Source organism: Zalophus californianus, chromosome 11 (genome assembly GCF_009762305.2).
Source record: "Zalophus californianus isolate mZalCal1 chromosome 11, mZalCal1.pri.v2, whole genome shotgun sequence".
NCBI classification, from domain to species: Eukaryota; Metazoa; Chordata; class Mammalia; order Carnivora; family Otariidae; genus Zalophus; species Zalophus californianus.
Window position 1 is genome coordinate 32,080,977 of NC_045605.1, and position 15,346 is coordinate 32,096,322.

At 37.8% G+C, this 15,346-nt stretch overlaps 1 protein-coding gene across 2 annotated transcripts in view; it reads right to left on the reverse strand.

Moving 5' to 3' along the window:
* The window catches only part of ARHGAP42 (Rho GTPase activating protein 42), a 307,182-nt gene that overhangs the window by 203,735 nt on the left and 88,101 nt on the right, over nt 1–15,346 (reverse strand). The window lies entirely within an intron of this gene.

The following is a 15,346-nucleotide window of genomic DNA, read 5'->3' on the forward strand; positions in this document are numbered from 1 at the left end:
ACTTTGGTTTTACACTTCTATAAGCATAGATCAGTATACACAGTAGGATCTCAATGACTAATAGCTATAGATAACAGATATTTGTGCACTGCAAATTAAAGTCTAGCACACACAAAGTATATTTTTTCTTCAAAGACACTAGGGAAATACACTTTATGTAATGTATAAAACTTAAATTAATAAATAAAAGTTTACTACTGAAATTGCTTCTAAACAGAATCCTACAAATAATGAATATATTAAATCTCTAAGAAGCAATAAATCCAGTACTACTTAGGTGTACTTAGTAGAAGCCAGTCATGCAACATCTCCCACTGACTTCTGTCTAGAAGCCTAACAGTTATAGATACTTAAACTAGATTCTGTATTCTGTATTACTCCAATATCAAGGTAGTTTAGACTGTGAGTCATCAGTGTGGCCAGAAGGACTACCAGCATCAGCATTTGGGGAGTTTGTTAGAAATATAGATTCAGGCCTCACACCAGAATCTGCATTTTAATAAGATCTTCAGGTGACCCATCTGCATACTGAAGTTGAGAAGCACTGCTTTACTTTTTTTCTTCTTTTTTTTTAAGTTTTATTTAAATTCCAGATAACATACAGTGTAATATTAGATTCAGGTGCACAATTTATTGATTCAACACTTACATACGACACCTGGTGCTCATTACAACTTCAGAGAGCTCTCTAAAGCAGAGCTTCTCCCTAGTTAGGTGGAAGAAGGGCTGCTTTACCGAGCTATCAGAACTCCTATTGCTCTGGCTTGGGACAAGTATCAAATACTCAAAAGCACTGGGAGAATAAACCAAAAAATAAATTGGGACTTACAATAGCATATTCTTTAAAAATGCATAGTCCCAAATGGCAATTGTAAAACAGTAATTCATCCACATCAATTTCTATATCTTATACTTAACTAAAGTTGGAATGTTTTGATTACAAAACTAACAATACAAATAATGCAAATGAATGCAAAAATGATTTCTATTTAAGCTTTGAACCTTCCCTTCTATGTCTTTATTCTTTAGGCTCCCTACCATTTCCTTCCTAACCATACTAATATTAAAAACAATCAGTAAGTAGAAGTCTAGTAAGTCTGGCATAAAGCCTACAATGAAGGCAGGTAAGCGAGGAAAATAAATCAAGAGTCTCAGAACTTATTAAGAAAAATAATGTTTTCCATTCAGGAATTCGAAATTACAGGCAAGATGGCGGAGGAGTAGGAGACCTGGATTTCGTCTTGTCTCAGGAATTCAGCTGAATAGGGATCAAACCATTCTGAACACCTACAAACTCAACAGGAGATCGAAGAGGAGAGTAGCAACAACTCTCTCAACAGAAAAACGACCACTTTCTGGAAGGTAGGACGTGCGGAGAAGTGAATCCGAGGCGATACTCGGGAGGATAGACGGCGGGGGAGGGGGCCTCTGTCGGCCGCTTCTGGCAAGTGATAGAGCAGCGGAGCACAAAATTGGAACTTTTAGAAGTCGGTTCTGCTGAGGGACGTCAGTACAGTGGCTAAGCGGGAGGTGGAAACCTCGCAGTACAGTGTGGACTCAGGACCCTCGGGGTCACAGAAAGACTGGGGGTGCCTGAGTGCGCCAGAGCTCCCAGGTATTGGAGCGGGGAAGCTGGGTGCAGAGACGGAGCAGAGGTGCGGGCTCGCAGTGCGGAGTGGTCATAAACTGTGATCCCCGGCCCACTCGGGCCACTGCGCCTCCACCAGGGACCGAACAAGCAGCAGAGCCGGGGAGACTCCCCCCCCTCACCCAGGAGGAGCAGCAGGGAGCACACCGCAGGGATCTGTTAAGTTTGAAGACTCCACACGGGGTCGGGTGCCAGAGATATAAAAGCTCGGTCACAGGCCAGGTGAGCGCGGAGTGCAGCCAGAGACCAAGGAGACGGGAGTGATTGACTGCTTTTCTCTGGGGGCGCACTGAGGAGCGGGGCCCCAAGTACTCAGCTCCTCCAGGCAGAGAGTGGGAGGCCACCATTTCCACCCTGGTCCTCCAAAGCTGTGCCGAGAGCTTGCAGGGAACAAAAGCTCCTGAGAGCAAACCCAAGCAGCTTGCTTAGCCCAGACCGACAAGGGCGGGGCAATTCTGCCTCCGGCAAAGACATTTGGAAAACATGGCAACAGGCCCCTCCCCCAGAAGATCAGCACGAACAGCCAGCAAGCCAAGACCAAGTTTACCGATCAAGAAGAACGGGAGAACTCCAGCGCTAGGGGAATACTGCACATAGAATTCATGGCTTTTTTACCATGATTCATTAGTTTTTCAAAGTTAATTTTTTTAACTGTTTTTGTGGGGTTTTTTTTGAATACTTCTTTTTCCCTGTTTCAACCAACATCTTATCAATCCCCTTTTTAAAAAATTATTTTTATTTTTCATTTTTAGAGTCATATTTTAGCCCTTCATAGTAGTTACCCTTATTGTTGGCACATATATATGTTCTTCTCTCTTTAAAATTTGATATACAGTTTCTTCTAACAGATCAAAATATACCCTAAATCACTAGTGTGTGGCTTTGTTTTGTCTCTTGCCTGATCACAGTCTCTCCCATTTTTTTCTTTTCTTTTATCTTTTTTTAAATCTTCTTTCTTCTTTCAAACAACTTCTTATGAATTCCGTTTATAAAACGTTTTATAAGTTTCATCTTTATAGTCATCTGCCATCCCTTCATTGTTTCAACCCTTATTTTGTACATATATAAGTCTTTCTTCCTTTAAAATTTTTGCAGCCACTTTCTTCTAACAGACCAAAATACACCCAAAATCTAGTGTGTGGCACTTATCTATGAACTACCTGATCATACTTGATCATATTCTGTTTTTTTTTTGTTTTGTTCTGTTTTTGTTTGTTTTTAAATTTTTCTTTTTCTTTCTTTTCTCTTTCTTTTTTCTTTCTTTCCCTTTCCTTTCCCCTGGTTTCAGGTCTCTTCTGATTTGTATAGAGTATATTTGCTAGGGACATTGTTAACCTGTTAGCATTTTGTTCTCTCATTTATCTGTTCCCCTCTGGACAAAATGACAAGATGAAAAAAATCACCTCAGCAAAAAAAACAAGAGGTAGTACCGTCAGCCAGGGACCTACTCAATACGGACATTAGTACGATGTCGGACCTAGAGTTCAGAATCATGACTTTAAAGATACTAGCTGGGCTTGAAAAAAGCGTGGAAGTTATTAGAGAAACCCTTTCTGGAGAAATAAAAGAACTAAAATCTAACCAAGTCGAAATCAAAAAGGCTGTTAATGAGGTGCAATCAAAAATGGGGGCACTAACTACTACAATAAATGAGGCAGAAGTCAGAATCAGCGATATAGAAGACCAAATGATGGAAAATAAAGAGGCTGAGAAAAAGAGAGATAAACAACTACAGGATCACGAGGGCAGAATTCGAGAGATAAGCGATACGATAAGATGAAACAACATTAGAATAATTGGTATCCCAGAAGAAGAAGAAAGAGAGAGAGGAGCAGAAGGAATATTGGACCAAATTATAGCAGAGAACTTCCCTAATGTGGGGAAGTAAACAGGCATGAAAATCCAGGAGGCACAGAAAACCCCTCTCAATATCAATAAAAATAGGTCAACACCCCGACATCTCATACTAAAATTTACGAATCTCAAGACAAAGAGAAAATCCTGAAAGCAGCTCGGGAGAAGAGATCTGTAACCTACAATGGTAGAAACATTAGATTGGCAACAGACCTATCCACAGAGACCTGGCAGCCCAGAAAGGACTGGCATGATATCTTTAGAGCACTAAACGAGAAAAATATGCAGCCAAGAATACTATATCCAGCTAGGCTGTCATTGAAAATAGAAAGAAGATAAAAAGCTTCCAGGACAAACAAAAACTAAAGGAATTTGCAAACACGAAACCAGCCCTCCAAGAAATATTGAAAGGGGTCCTCTAAGAAAAGAGAGAGCCTAAAAGCAGCAAAGATCAGAAAGGAACACAGACAATATACAGTCACAGTTACCTTACAGGCAATACAATGGCACTAAATTCATTTCTTTCAATAGTTACCCTGAATGTAAATGGGCTAAAAGCCCCATTCAAAAGACACAGACTATCAGACTGGATGAAAAAACAAGACCCATCAATATGCTTTCTGCAAGAGACTCATTTTAGACCCAAAGACACCCCCACATTGAAAGTGAGGGGGTGGAAAACCATTTACCATGCTAATGGACACCAAAAGAAAGCTGGGGTGGCAATTCTTATATCAGACAAATTAGATTTTAAAACAAAGACTCTAATAAGAAATGAAGAAGGACACTATAACTTACTTAAAGGGTCTATCCAACACGAAGATCTAACAATTGTAAATATCTATGCCCCTAACAAGGGAGCAGCCACTTTTATAAGGCAATTAATAACAAAAGCAAAAAAACACATTGACAACAATACAATAACAGTGGGGGACTTTAACACCACCCTGACTGAAATGGACAGATCATCTAAGCAAAAGATCAACAAGGAAATAAAGACTTTAAATGACACACTGGACCAATGGACTTCACAGACATATTCAGAACATTCCATCCCAAAGCAACGGAATACATTCTTCTCTAGTGCCCATGGAACATTCTCCAGAATTGGTCACATCCCAGGTCACAAATCAGGTCTCAACTGATACCAAAAGATTGGGATTATTCCCTGCATATTTTCAGACCACAATGCTTTGAAACTAGAACTCAATCACAAGAGGAAAGTCGGAAAGAACTCAAATACATGGAGGCTAAAGAACATCCTACTGAAGAATGAATGGGTCAACCAGGAAATTAAAGAAGAATTTAAAAAATTCATGGAAACCAATGAAAATGAAAACACAACTGTTCAAAATCCTTGGGATACAGCAAAGACAGTCCTGAGAGGAAAGTATATAGCAATACAAGCCATTCTCAAGAAACAAGAAAGGTCTCAAATACACAAACTCACCCTACACCTAAAGGAACTAGAGAAAAAACAGCAAATAAAGCCTAAACCCAGCAGGAGAAGAGAAATAATAAAGATCAGAGCAGAAATCAAGGAAATAGAAACCAAAAGAACAGTAGAACAAACGAAACTAGGAGGTGGTTCTTTGAAAGAATTAACAAGATTGATAAACCCCTGGCCATACTTAACAAAAAGAAAAGAGAAATGACCCTAATCAACAAAATCACGAATGAAAGAGGAGAGATCACAACCAACACCAAAGATATATAAACAATTATAAGAACATATTATGAGCAACTCTATGCCAGCAAATTAGATAACCTGGAAGAAATGGGTGCATTCCTAGAGATGTATCAACTACCAAAACTGAACCAGGAAGAAATAGAAAACCTGAACAGACCTATAACCACTAAGGAAATGAAGCCCTCATCAAAAATCTCCAAACAAACAAAAGCCCAGGGCCAGATGGCTTCCCAGGGGAATTCTATCAGACATTTCAAGAAGAATTAACACCTATTCTCCTGAAACTGTTCCAAAAAATAGAAATGGAAGGAAAACTTCCAAACTCATTTTATGAGGCCACCATTACCTTGATCCCAAAACCAGACAAAGACCCCATCAAAAAGGAGAATTACAGACCGATTTCCTTGATGAACATGGATGCAAAAATTCCCACCAAAATACTAGCCAATAGGATCCAACAGTCCATTAAAAGGATTATTCACCATGACCAAGTGGGATTTATCCCTGGGTTGCAAGGTTGGTTCAACATCCGCAAATCAATCAACGTGATACAATACATTAACAAGAGAAAGAACAAGAATCATATGATCCTCTCAATAGATGCAGAAAAAGCATCTGACAAAGTACAGCATCCTTTCTTGATTAAAATTCTTCAGAGTATAGGGATAGAGGGTACATACCTGAATATCATAAAAGCTATCAATGAAAAACCTACAGCGAATATCATTCTCAATGGGGAAAAGCTGAGAGCTTTTCCCCTAAGGTCAGGAATGCGGCAGGGATGTCCACTATCACCACTGCTCTTCAACATAGTACAAGTCCTAGCCACAGCAATCAAACAACAAAAGGAATTCAAAGGCATCCAAATCAGCAAAGAAGAAGTCAAACTCTCACTCTTTGCAGATGATACGATACTGTATGTGGAAAACTCAAAAGACTCCACCCCAAAACTGCTAGAACTCATACAAGAATTCAGTAAAGTAGCAGGATATAAAATCAATGCACAGAAATCAGTGGCATTCCTATACAGCAACAACAAGACAGAAGAGAGACAAATCAAGGAGTCGATCCCATTTACAAGTGCACCCAAAACCATAAGATACCTAGGAATAAATTTAACCAAAGAGGCAAAGGATCTGTACTGAGAAAACTATAAAATACTCATGAATGAAATTGAAGAAGACACAAAGAAATGGAAAAACGTTCCATGCTCATGGATTGGAAGAACAAACATTGTGAAGATGTCCATGCTACCTAGAGCAATCTACACATTCAGTGCAATCCCCAACAAAATACCATCCACTTTTTTCAAAGAAATGGAACAAATAATCCTAAAATTTGTATGGAACCAGAAGAGACCCCGAATAGCCAGAGGAATCTTGAAAAAGAAAAGCAAAGCTGGCGGCATTACAATTCCAGACTTTCAGCTCTATTACAAAGCTGTCATCATCAAGACAGTATGGTACTGGCACAAAAACAGACACATAGATCAATGGAACAGAATAGAGAGCCCAGAAGTGGACCCTCAACTCTATGGACAACTAATCTTTGACAAAACAGGAAAAGAATGTCCAATGGAAAAAAGACAGCCTCTTTAACAAATGGTGTTGGGAAAATTGGACAGCCACATGCCGAAGAATGAAACTGGACCATTTCCTTACACCACACACAAAAATCGATTCCAAATGGTTGAAAGACCTAAACATGAGACAGGAGTCCATCAAAATCCTAAAGGAGAACACAGGCAGCAACCTCTTCGACTTCAGCTGCAGCAACTTCTTCCTAGAAACATCGCCAAAGGCAAGGGAAGCAAGGGCAAAAAGGAACTATTGGGATTTCATCAAGATAAAAAGCTTTTGCACAGCAAAAGAAACAGTCCACAAAACCAAAAGACAACCGACAGAATGGGAGAAAATATTTGCAAATGACAGATCAGATAAAGGGTTAGTATCCAAAATCTATAAAGAACTTATCAAACTCAACACCCAAAGAACAAATAATCCAATCAAGAAATGGGCAGAAGACATGAACAGACATTTTTCCAAAGAAGACATCCAAATGGCCAACAGACACATGAAAAACTGCTCAACATCACTCGGCATCAGGGAAATCCAAATGAAAACCTCAATGAGATACCACCTCACACCAGTCAGAATGGCTAGAATTAACACGTCAGGAAAGGACAGACGTTGGCGGGGATGTGGAGAAAGGGGAACCCTCCTACACTGTTGGTGGGAATGCAAGCTGGTGCAACTACTCTGGAAAACAGTATGGAGGTTCCTCAAACAGTTTGAAAACAGAGTTACCATACAATCCAGCAATTGCACTATTGGGTATTTACCCCAAAGATACAAATGTAGGGATCCAAAGGGGTACATGCACCCCAATGTTTATAGTAGCAATGTCCACAATAGCCAAACTGTGGAAAGAGCCAAGATGTCCATTGACAGATGAATGGATAAAGAAGTGGTATATATACACAATGGAATATTATGCAGCCATAAAAAGGAATGAGCTCTTGCCATTTGCAAAGACATGGATGGAACTGGACGGTGTTATGCTGAGTGAAATAAGTTAATCAGAGAAAGACACGTATCATATGACCTCGCGGATAAGAGGAATATTTAACCTCGGGAAACAAACTGAGGGTTGCTGGAGTGGTGGGGGGTGGGAGGGATTGGGTGGCTGGGTGATAGACATTGGGGAGGGTATGTGCTATGGTGAGCGCTGTGAATTGTGCAAGACTGCTGAATCACAGATCAGTACTTCTGAAACAAATAATGCAATATATGTTAAGAAAAAAAAATAAGATAGCAGGAGGGGAAGAATGAAGGGGAGGAAGTCAGAGGGGGAGACGAACCATGAGAGATGATGGACTCTGAAAAACAAACTGAGGTTTCTAGAGGGGAGGGGGTTGGGGGGATGGGTTAACCCCTTGATGGGTATTAAAGAGGGCACATTCTGCATGGAGTACTGGGTGTTATGCACAAACAATGAATCATGGAACACTACATCTAAACTAAAGATGTATGGTGATTAACATAACAATAAAAAATTTTAAAAAAAGAAAAGAATTTGAAATTACAATCTTGGTTTTTTTCCCTCCATTCTTTAAAACTACTAGGCTTACACTAACTAACCTGGTTTGAAATACTATCCCTATGATTACTTCACATTGGATTTTTTTCACAGTTGCCAAAAAAGAAATCAAAGGATTATCTGGGAGACTCAGATTAATCTGATAAACACATTAATGACCTTAGAGGAAATATAATTTTTTTAACTTAGAAAAATGAGATTTTAATTTCTATAAAATAACAGTATCAATGCTACAATACAACACAGTTGTGACAACAGTAAGTTGAAGAGAAAAACATTTTACAAATATATAGAAAGTTTTAACGGGAGTATATAATAGAATAGTAAATTTTTATACTTTGGGTAAATAAGCTCTATTGGTAAGCCTGAAAAAAAAAAAGTCAATAAAATTGTGGACAATGGAAGGCATTATGTTGACATGCCTACAGAGATAGAAACCAAGAGATAAATCAGTCTGGATTACAGGAATTGGAGCCAGTAGGTACTCCTGAAGGTGAGAAAATAAGAGGTGAAAGAAAGTTGATAGTAAGTTTAAAGTCTGTATAAGAAGCACTTTAACCCCAGATTTCAAACTCAATGCCTCCCAAACATTGTAATTTAAAACAAAACAAAACAAAACAAACAAACAAAAAACCAACTACCCTCATATGCTTCTTTTATGGGAAGCTGCTGGATAAGGCACTCTAACAAAACACAGGAATAAACCAAGAAAAGAGGATATGGGACCTAGAAGTAGGAGATCCAATATATCATAGGAGCAAATGAAATTCTTATGTCAACAGAGAGATATTGCAGGTCAACTGCTATGCAAAAGGTTCAAAGATCCTACCCAGACTGGAGCAATAGGTTACAGAACAGGAAATGTCTCCAGAGAATAAAAGTAGAATTGATCAATAATCTGATGTATCTGAATGTAATAAAAGGAAAGTTATACTCTTTTAAAAGAAAATTCAAAGGTAATTATTAACTCCTGGGAAAACAGTTATATAAGTAACACCATCAAAACAAATGAAATAATTCAGTTGTAATACATACAAAGTCATCATGATATAAACATAACAGTATAAAATGAAAAGAGGGTATCTAAGCCTAGGGAAAAAGTCAAGTGTTAGCGAGATAATTATGGTCTTGAAAGAAAGAGAAGAAATGGCTAAAAGTTCAAAGTGGTCTTCGTGAGTAGTTAAGTTTGCTCAGGACTTGTAAAATGAGAGGTTGCTAGTTTTCATTAAGCCTAATAAAAAATCTTTACCTTTTCTTTAAATAATGAAAAATAAAACATGCTATAAATGCTTTATTTTCCTACTAGACTTAATTTTAGGAGGCTAAATGCACATATTAATTTTCCCAAAGAATTAAGTAAATATCTAGCACATAGAAGCCTGACAACAAGGTTTTTTATTTTGTTTTGTTTTTGTTTTTTGACAACAGGTATTTTTGGAATAAATGAAGACGTAGTTTGATTTAGACTGTCAGGAAAACACAACCCAGGAGGCAACCACTGTCTCATGGAGTAGTGTCCTAGTAGTAGTCCCAGGAGCATCAACCCATAACAACTTGGAAGTCCACAGGCTTCCCCAAGTAACTACTACTTCAAGAGTAAATCGTGCAGATGCCTTAAGTCAGATTTTGGTTTTAAATAAAGAAATTCAGATTCTCATTTTGATATTGTTGTACCTCTTTGTCTAAAAATTAATGATGCTGTTTCCTGCTTAACTTGAATAGTTTTCTGGTCTGTTTCCTACATAAATACTATTTATAGACTCAGTACAATAATAGTTTATTATAATGAGACTGAGGAGAAAAATTTGAACATGCAAAAGCAATTGTATGTCTGGTTCCTCACAACAAAAACTACTCTCCCTCCAGCAGTTTTCTGGGTCTGCCCCAATTTGACAGTAAGTTTTGTTTCTTCTTTTTCTTTTGTTGATTTTTCAGGGAAATTACTTCAAAAAACAAAATTTGTTCTTTATATAGTATAGTCTCAGTTCCACAGCAGTATGTTTCTTAGTCCAAATGAAGATACTCATGTTTGTCACTTGTCCTACATGGAAATGAACAGCCAGGAACATCATTTCATCAAATAGTAACAGCAACCTACTTTTTCATTTTTTTTTAAGATTTTATTTATTTATTCATGAGAGACGGGGGGGTGGAGAGAGAAGCAGAGGGAGAAGCAGGCTCCCAAGGAGCAAGGAGCCCGATGCGGGACTCGATCCCAGGACTCTCGGATCACGACCTGAGCCGAAGGCAGACGCTTAACCATCTGAGCCACCCAGGCGCCCAGCAACCTACTTTTTCAACCCATATCTAAAGCTTTCCCCTAAGGCTTTTTATTAATAGTTCCTCTAAGTTTTGCATTAATAGTTTACAAAGCACAGGATAACACAGAAAGAAAACAGGAATTAACAATCCTATAAAGCAGGTATAAAATAATTCAAAGTATTGTATAAACTGGGTTTTAGGGCAAAGGACTGATAGCCAGTGACTTCCTAGCCTGGCCTATGCTTAAAATCTAAAGGAGCCTCTGACACAAGTCAGATAGATCCAAGCTGCATAGTGTATCCCAGCAACTCCTCTGAGATGAGAAGCCAGTAGTAGAATTTCTGGTGCCCAGGACCAACAAATGCCTTAAGACACCATGAAAACTTGTAGAGAGTCTAGTCTCCACCAGACCTTGGGCACAAAACATACAAAATGACTCCTCCAGCCTCCATCACAATGATGTTGACTCCTTGAGCAATTTCTTCTATGACTTTACTTAAGTAAAATCTAAAAATATTTTTATTACATGCAAATTCTAAAACCCCAATACTTTCTTTTATAAGCAATTATATGTGATGTTCCATATCTTGTTTATCAATGTTAATATTTACATAAATAACCATTTCATTATCTGATTTTGGGGATCCAGACAAACATCAAATTTAACAACTGGTCTTGCAATTTTAGATTCTCCCCATACATAGTTGGTGTGACAGGAGCTTGATTAAGCGACAGCAATATCCCAAAAACAATATTTAATACACAATGAGCTTTCAATAGATGTTCATTAAATGAATTAATGAGTTTAATAATACATTTCCACAATCTATTTGCTATATACAGAGAAACATACCAACTCATATTCTAGGCTTCATAAAATTATTTTGAAAAGGAAAAATAAGGAAATTTTCTTTGGAAAATTATGTTAGCTATCCCCATTCTTGCCACCTGCATGAAACTTTCCTGGCTGTATTCACCAGTAATAATCTTTCCCCTTCCTGACCATCTGGACCATGAGATTACTGGAGAGCAATCAAAATCAGTTTCATATATAGATGTTAACTTTCCAACAAATTATTGAGGTTAAGAATATTGTTAAAGCTTCCCTTTTCATCTGTCCAATGTGATGTTGGGAAAACACTTTTGGAACAATAGAAATTTATTATTCAGGTGTATTTATGACAGGTCCCAAGAGTAAAAACATTCAAAAAGACAAAGGCTGAAATATATCTACACAGTGAGGAAGTCGGATAATGGCTTCTATATTTATTAATATCATAAATTCTAAAACATTCCTGAACTGTCTAAAATATCTACTTCCTAACTCAATCTTTTCAGCAGGTTTAACTTCACCAGACTATTTTTGACTATGGAAAACCTGGTTAGTGCTTAGAAGTAAAAATGAGAAAGAATAAAGAAAATTACTCCCTGTTCATTGTTGACATGACTCCATTACTGTAAGTCCTAAGCATTATACTATTAAAAGTTTCAACAATTGATCTGCTTGAGCTTTAAAGATTTCACAACTCAGAGAATTGAGAAAGCATGTCTCTCTCATATCCAACCAATATTTATATCATAATCAGATAATGATACGTTAAATATTTCTCCCAGGAGTCTTTTTTCTCAAACCTAAGTAGCATAAATACATACGCAAACAGAACTAGAGATCACAAATTCAGTCACATATACAATTATGTCAGCAACACATTTTTTACTTATTAAGTGAGCAAATCAACTATGACATTCAGATTTGCTGATGAATAGGGGAGAACTGAGTTAGCAGTAGAATTTAGACTTGGTTAAATCTCGAGGAAAACATAAAAACCTATAGAAGTCTATAGAAGCCAGATTGAACCCATGTGATCATTTTAGAAGTCCAGATAATGTTCCAACAGTCACTCTACTATTCTATCTGGGTGGACGACATAGGCTATCAAGGTCTTTCTTAGTATCCTTCTGGCAATGACATTTTTTCCACAGGGATAGGAGAAAAGCAGTATAATACTAAGGATATGAGGATATGAGCCAGAGCAAGTGAATTCATCATATGCTTCTAGATCTGGCCACATTGAAAAAAATAAAAATGGAATCAGTATACACAGCCAAGTGATACTCAGCAGTACATTATGAAGCATGCAACGATCTAACAGGGCATCACATCAACAGTTCATGCCCGGAACTCCCACTGAGGAAGTTTTAATTATTTGAACATTTAGAAGATTAAAGATAGCACAGTAACTGAACAGCAAGCTTTGGTTCAGGAACAATTTAACTCATAAACAAAGCAAGAAGCAGGATCATTGTGGTATGCCTGAAAAAGAAATACTATGTCCACAAAACAGACAGCAAAATATAAAAAGTGAAACCAATTCTCCACACAATATCAACTAGATATTGTGCATCTTTTTAACAATTAACACCCCCACTTGATGGGCTGTCTACTGTAATACTGAACATTATTTGCAACCACAAACTCTTGTTATTTTTGGGGAGCCACAACATCAAATAAGATTGTTCCACTCTATTTGTGGCTTCAGGCTCCATGGATGCTTAGTTGCAAAGCCAATAAATTGCTTCCTAAACCAACAGGGAAAAAAAAAAAAATCACAGGCCTACTGCTGAATGCTGATAGGTCACTGTACCCAAGTACTCAGAGGCACTCAATCTTTCTTCTAACACTTCACGGCCCCTTAGAATCCAAGGTCTCGTGAAAACATAGAAATTCTAGTTATCTTTAAGGGAACTAAACCAAGTTCTCCACAACATCCTCCTGGTGGTTAATTCTGTTGTTGTTTTTTTTTTAATTTCCAAACATAAATCAAAGAGATTAATATTGAAAACAAATCCCTATAAACTTGTATTTAAATTCTTCTTTCCTGACTTGTTCATTTCAGCCATTCCAAAAAAATGAATTCTTGCCATTTGCAATGACACGTGGATGGAACTAGAGGGTATTATGCTAAGCAAAATAAGTCCATCAGAGAAAGACAATTATCATAATGATTTCATTCATACATGGAATTTAAGAAACATAACAGAGGAGCATAGTGGAAGGGAGGGAAAATAAAATGACGAAATCAGAGAGGGAGACAAACCATAAGAGACTCTTAATCATAGGAAACAAACTGAGGGTTGCTGGGGGGCGGATGGGGTAACTGGGTGATGGACATTAAAAAGGGTATGTGATATAATGAGAATTGGGTATTATAAAAGACCGATGAATCACTGAATTCTACCTCTGAAACTAATAATACACTATATGTTAGTTAATTGAATTTAAAGAAAAGGAAAGAAAAAGAAAAAAAATTATTCTTTCATATCCTACCAGTGCATCCCTGTATAGTATTGCATGCAGGTGTATTAGGTTTCAGCAAATATGAGATGTACCAGGTTAGAACATATTAGATATTATTTTAGTAATAAAAATGTATTTGATGTTATAGCATAGTTTGCTAATTAAGCATTAAAGAACAATAAGAAATGCATAGCCTACAAATGAAAAGTTGTAAAATTAAACTTTTGTTAAGTTGCCCATGTATTCTGCATAGAGTTAAAAACTGCCACATCTCTGCTTCATCACTTGTCCATTACTATCAACTGTGTCATGTTTGTTCCACCCAGTACACAGATGCCAATCCTGACTACACAAGACAAAGGGACAGAATCCTCACTTCGGAATTCACAATATCCAGCCATTTCTTTCTACGTTCACTTGCTCCTATTTATCCACTAACTATACTACCCAGACTCTCTGTTAGAGTTATGGCCAGTAATCTAGTCTCCTTTTAAATTCCCAACTCCTGTTCTTCACGCCTCCCTCCCTCACTGGGTTCCGACATTCCATACGTCTTCAGGCACTGACTCTATGAACATGGCTTCCAACATTGCCTGCCGCTGCACATCCGGGCTGAGATTCAGAACTTGTGGCAAGACTGTCAATCTTTCACTCTTTTCTGGTCTAAGGTGATTTTCACTCTGGTTTCTCTTATCCTCACTGGCATAATGGGACTCAAAGAAGAGTGTACACCTTCCTTTCAGGGGCTTCACCTGTAAAAGCGAGCTACCACAACCACTGCAGATTGTTAGGATTACCTACTGCAACTGAGGAGAATTAGGATTCCAAGTAGAAAAGTCACAATGGAGGCACAGAAGTAATTCTACACTATCTAATGGTTTTTCCTCCCCAGATTGTTTCTGAATGGAGATAGGGCCTTGTAGTAATAACTGCTTTGAAACTGCTGAACTATAGTTTGAGAGTTCTAGTATACTCATATGCATACATGCAGGGCATATATGTTATATAATATTAAGGTCAAATTTTGGCAAATGAATACATACAAATATAGAAAGACAGCCTTTCAATTTCACACAATTTCAAAACTTCATTCTAGCTGGTTTCTTTGAAGATTCACACCATCTCGTTACTTCAAATGAATTTCTTCTGAATCAAAAATCTTTCTCTTGGGAATGTATGTTAATATAAGAAGTATTATTGTGCATAACACAGTCTCCAAGTCACATATTTTTGTTTTCTTTTGAAGCATACATTTTAGAAAACCTGTGCTATTCTGATGTTGTCTTGTTTTGTTGGTTTTCATTTATTTGAGAGAGCCTGCGTGAGCTAGGGGAGGGGAGAGGGAGAGGTAGAGAGTCTCCAGCCAGACACCCTGCTAAGTGTGGAGCTGGACGAGGGGCTTGATCTCATGATCCTGATTGTGACCTGAGCTGAAATCAAGAATTGGACACTTAACTGACAACCACCCAGGCGCCCCCCACCCTTTTCTTAAAGA